We start from the raw sequence: 6,000 nt of genomic DNA, 5'->3' as shown, positions 1-6,000 counted from the left end.
CAAAGTATAGCAAGGCGATTCATATTTTATCAAGTGTGTAGGATAGCAAGGAGTTCAGGTAAATAAATAGGCTATGCAGGTTCATCTCACAGTAGCACAACATGAAGCATTAGCATATCAAGCAGGCAATGCCTAATAGGTACTCAGATCATAAATGGGCGTGAACCTAGATTCTCTTCATAGAACTCCTGGGCCCCCTGGTAGTCCTGGGTGTCGATCAACTCCTCGGCGACGGGTCCTATTCGTAGATATGTATAAGGTCGGGGGCCAAAGTGCAAAAGTGCAAAAAAGTAGCCAAGCAAGATCCAAATCACTAGAAAACCTATTCAATCAGGTAGATCATGATTTTAGAAGAATTATGAAACTGGTTTCATAATTTTTGGAGGTCCGATTGATTTATTACGAATTTTCTAAGGAAAATCCTATTTCTGAAATTGATAAATGATTATCAGAAAACAAAACAAACAGCAGTGACATGTGGCAGCACCAGAGCGTGCCACGTGGTGTGCTGACATCAGCATGATGTCACTGGGGGTCAGTCCTTACTGACATCAGCAGTGGGCTCTGCTGACATCAGCGTTGATTGGTCAATGCTAACCAGTGAAGGGTTAGTGGGGTCAGATGGTCCCATGGGTCAGACACACGACGTCACTGACATGCAAGGCCCGCATGTCGGCTCAAGTTAAAAATCATGGAAAAGATCAAGATGGCCCGGGGTAACGCGCCGAAAGACCAAGGTTGGCTCGGTCCGGCCCAACCATCCTCGGCTTGGCTCATAGGCTGGCTTGGCTACGACTTGGCTCAAAAAACTAAGGGCCAATTTGGTGGGGCGGCGCTTCATCTTCTGGCCCAATAGCGCCATGGGCTGGGCTAGCGCGGACCCCTTCTTCCTTCTTTTGTTGCTGACACGGCTGGCCCACGCGTCCGCGTCCTCCTCCTTCCTGTACCAGGCGGGGTCTGGGTGTTGGCCTCTGGGTGGATCTGGTGTGGCTCGAGCTGGATCCAGTGCGACGGTGCCTATGTGCGAGCATGCATGTGCTAGCTGACGTGTGTGTGTGGCAGGAGCACACGGAGTGCTTGGCGAAATAACATAGAGGCACGCCCGTGCGCCGTGCCGCGACGTCGTGGCATGGTGCTGTTGGGTGCGCGGTCACCAACCCATTGTGAGGCCTGGCATAGCGATGGCGGGGCTAAGGCAAGGCGGTTGGCTAGACGAGGTGGCATGCATGCTCGCAGGGTTGTGGGCCTCTTGTCCCGCCGTGGTGCACCAACGGCTGTGAGGCGGGGCAAGGATGGTGGCGCGACGCTGCAAGGCTAAAGCTTTTGCCTTGCGGCTGGCTTAGGTTTAGGAACACATTCACGCGCAGTATCCTGGCAACCTAGGGCCACGGCATGGCCGCGCCATGCTCACGGAGCACTGACATCTCGGGTCCACGGCACAATACGATGGTGAGGTGGCGACGCCGGGGTTGCAGTCCAGCTGCGGCGCGTCGCCTTGCAACCAGAGGAAGGGATGAGGTGGTCTTAAAGCTTCACTAAGGAAGGCTCATCGGCATGGCGGCCAGCAATAGAAGGGTGACGTCGAGTGGTGGCAGCACTCTCCCATCGGGTCTGGGGAGGATAGAGCTCGGGGCGGCGGAGAGACAAGGCCGTGGTGAGGCGATGCAGTGCCATGCAGTGCTGCAACGGCAACATAGACGATCGGGGTGAAGGCTCAGATGGCGTCATCTTCCTCCTCTCATCCCTTCTCTCATCTCATTCTTCTCCTCGGTCGTGGCGGCGGTGGAAGGGGAAAACCCTAAGGGAGCTGGGGTTTTGAGGGCGGTGGCCGCGGGGGCTCTTATTGGGTGGCCGGCTAGGGTTGGTGTGGTCCTGGACGCCGAGGGCGGTGATGGGATGCACTGTGGAGTGGGGATACATGGCGGCATCCAGGGGCTTGGCGCGGTGCCGCGATAGGGTATTGAGGGCACAGCCGCGGCATGGTGCGGTGTGAGGTAGGCGGGCGCGGGTGCAGCCGTTACGCTCCGCTGTCTCGAAGTGGGGGCGGCATGGCAGGCGAGGCGCGAGAGGGAGTAGAGCAATGAGGCGCAGGGTGCGTCAAGAGGTGAGGGCTAAAGCTGACAGATGGTCCAAACCTATCAGCGACTTGGGTAGGAGAAAGGGTAGGGGTACGGGCGGTGAGAGAGACAGCGGCGGGTGCGTTGAGTTGGGCCAGAGTCGGGTCGTGCGGTGCGGGCCAGGCTGCGGGGTTTCGGTGGGTTAGGAAGGACTATGGGCCGGTTTGTTAGTAGGCCAGGTTTAGGGGTTGGCTTAGAGTTAGATTTAGTTAGGTTTGAATTTAAATTCAAATGGCCGATTTGAATTTAAATTCCACACAATTTGTAACAATCAATAAAAATCCAAATCAATCAAATTCAAATAAGAACCGAACTGTTTCACACTATCAAATATACTCTTAGGTTGGATAGGTTTTAAATTTACTAGGAATTTGTAGGGGAAGAGAAGTCACTCCTAGGGTTATCCCTAGCTAGTAGCATAATCATGAAAAAGTTTCTAAAAATTGCACTTTTCGACATATAACATTCCACGAAAATGCGGGATGTTACAAACGCTGCAGCATCTGACTTTTTTTCCGGCATGGGGGCTAGACTAGCTAAGGCAAGGCCAGGCTCATCCAAGTCCAGAGTAGAGGGTTTCCTACACACATCGGAGCAGCGGTCAAACCTGTTATAAACTACGGACTTACAAAATACACAAGTAAAAAGTACTCGAGTACTTACAATGAAGATTTCTTTACATTCAATTTTTTTGCTTTGAGCACTTTAGGTGCTAGAGCAGCACCCAAAGTACTCGCAACCATCAGTTTGCCAGCCGAGGCCGAAGTTTGCCCAGGCGGGACACCTGATGCATCTCCAGCAACATCCAACGATGGATCCACTACCACAAAAGTTACGCCCTGTCTTGCTGCAGTATCATCCCCGGCTGCTTTGTCTTCTACCCTTTGCTTTGAGTGCTTGGGGTTAGAAGCGGCAGCAATAGAGAAATAAGAAGGGGAGAGTATTCAAAAATTGGCACAAGGAGAACCCAAGAAAGGTACTCGCGGTGGCCAAGAAAATTCTTACCTTGACTGTTCATCATTGTCAACTGCGAAGATAGTTGCCTTGTGCTTCCGGGCGGTGACCCTTGGCTTCTTGGGGTGACTAGGCAAGAGTTCACCACAAGGCAAGCTTGTGTCTTTCTAGGTAGTACTCGTGCTAAACTTCTTCATGAGGTCTGCCAGAGTAAGATCATCATCAGTCACGGGATCAATGGAAGGATGGTTAATCCTGGATGGCTAATACACACTCAGTTTCAAGTGACTGGGGCGTTCTATCTCGGGAAGTGGAGGTGAACTCCTATACAAGTCCATGTGTCCCTGCAAAGTTAACAATGCACATCAGATGCAATATACGTGGGTAACAAAAGTACTAGGATGAATGGGTAGCTTGCCGGTTTCGGCTGGTTCTTGGCATAGAACAACGACGAGGCGTATGGTTCTTGGCATAGAACAACGATGAGGCGTATGGTACAGCATGTACATCCATCAGTACATGTCCTACTCGCTTAAGTGCCTCTCCCGGCAGTAATTCTTCTCCAGACATGTGTTCAGATTCAAGGTAGTCGAAACCAAAGGGGCACCTCTTTTGCAGGGGCTGAATCCGACGCTCGAAGAATGAGTACATCATAGATGCACTAGTGATTCTGTTATCGCCATACTTTGATTGGGCCAAGAGATGGGCCGAGAGCAACATGGGCTGAAGGAAATCATCGTAATAGTCTGCGAATCGGCTTCTGTGCGAACATGTCAAGGGCCGGGATGGCCATGTATCTAGTAAGGATAGTTTAAATATAGTAAGTTAGAGATTATATCGTAATCAGTTAGGGTTAGTTAGAAAAGATCAAGTCTCCGGACTATAAATATGTATTGTGAGATTCAATAAAACAATCAATCAAATATTCACAACAAATTCTCGGCGCATCGCCTCTCCTTTCCCAAGGGTTTCTCCAGGTAACTAACATGTTGCTCCAATCATGCTCCATGCTCTGCTTGCTATTCGTAATCGTTTAGCTGCTCTTGTACGCAATCCCAGGTGCAAGGGCAGCACCTTGCTCTGTTCTTGCTTAGTAGATCTAATCTGTTATGGTAGTTCTTTGTTCTACAAGGAATCAGTTTAATATCCATATGATTAGGCTCTTCAAACGGGTTAAATGTTCTGACTGCATGATTGGTGCCTTATGGTAACCTAACGAGGGATTATTCCGGGAATCGACTTGTTAGTTGGTTTTTAGGCCTCTTTTTGGGTTATTGTATTGTTCTCTTCCATGTTTGTTAGGCTTAACCACGCGTAGGATGCTCCGGTTATATGGTGAAAATCTTTACTGTCGTAGATTGGATTAGCTTGGTGATTACAGAGCATGCTTTTATCTTTTCTATCGGATTCGTACAAGACGCTTAAATATTAATAGATCTGATCTGTTAAACGGGGCAATCGGCTTCTTTTAGCCGGTTCTGAGAGGTACCCGAAGGTCCAACTTGGTACGAAGACAGGTCTGACCTAGTGCAGAGGCTCCATCAGCTCTTCTAGCCGATCTTGGGAGTCATGTTAAGAGCCGCTCGCGGCTTGGACTAATGTTTGATGTGGCTGTGCATGCAGGGAATTAACTGATAACGACTTCTACACCTTCCTGATCAGGTATAGGTCAGGTGGCACGCCTAGCACTTCACCAAGCCAGGGCGTGTGCTGGACTTCTGGGCCGTTGACCGAGAGACCGGGACCCACCAGCAGTTCCGGAAGCCTCCCGGCTCCTCGTGTTGCCTGTCGCTGCTCGCTGGTGGGTTTTGACCGACAACACATTCTGGCACGGCCAGTGGGACCTCATCGACTACTTCATCGACCTCATCGACTACTTCATCGACTACTTCATTGACTACTTCGACTGCATCGACTGCTACCGACTACATCATTTTCTTCGGCTACATCGACTTCCGTTGTCAAGATGTCGAACGAGAACCCGATTACTTACGAAGAGTTGTCTGATGAACACAAGCAGAAGTATGATGAAATAAAGGCTGCTTGAATCCGATCTCATCAGCTCATTTGAAAGAACCCGTCACCACGACATCAGGTGAAAGGGATTTTTATCTGAAGGTGCACTTGACCAAGTGGATCTATCTACTCCTACGGAAGAGCGCACGCGAGCTCTCCGCTAGGAAGTCAACTACATGGTGGCTCATTCGTTACATCGACATTCTGAGAGTTTGGTGAACACCCTTGAGCGCGTCACGTTACGTGTGGTGCAGGAGATTATGAAACACAGGTACTCTCCAACAGGACCTGCTTTAGGAAGTCACAGAGGGGAGTTGCCTTCTCAAGCCAGGCCACCAATGCCTTACATGTTTGCAGCTCCAGAGCAACATGGTTCTCCAGCATATGTCATGTATAAGATGGGAGGTGACCCTGCTGATCACCAATTCTTCAGTGATCCCAAAGGAGGTACCACATGGGTATGTTTGTGCGTACATACCAGATGGCGGTAGCCCGGCGCAACCTACGCAGAAAACAACTGGAGGAACATCTGTAGTCGATGCCAACAAACAAGCATGGCTGGCTACTTATGCGACAGGGCCGAGTCATGAAAGTACGCACTCGGCCCCAGGAGTTCATACGGTGGATCAGATTAGTGCCATTTTGAGAGATCAATTTGGCATTCTCCCAAGAAGGCGAGCGATCGGCTACACAAAGCCGTATCCAAGTGAGTACAACTTGATTCCTCTGCCGCCTAAGTATCAGCTACCTGAGTTCACCAAGTTCAGCAGAGCAGAAGGATCCAGCTCCATAGATCATGTGAGCCGATATCTGGCGCAGCTGGGGATGATTTCGGTGTCGGATCCATTGCAGGTGAGGTTTTTCTCGCAGTCTCTCACAGGCCCGGCTTTTGGATGGTACACATCATTGGGTC

The sequence above is a fragment of the Panicum hallii genome, chromosome 7, assembly GCF_002211085.1.
Source record: "Panicum hallii strain FIL2 chromosome 7, PHallii_v3.1, whole genome shotgun sequence".
Lineage (NCBI taxonomy): Eukaryota > Viridiplantae > Streptophyta > Magnoliopsida > Poales > Poaceae > Panicum > Panicum hallii.
The sequence above is the reverse complement of the archived record's forward strand: the minus strand, read 5'-3'. Positions refer to the sequence as shown.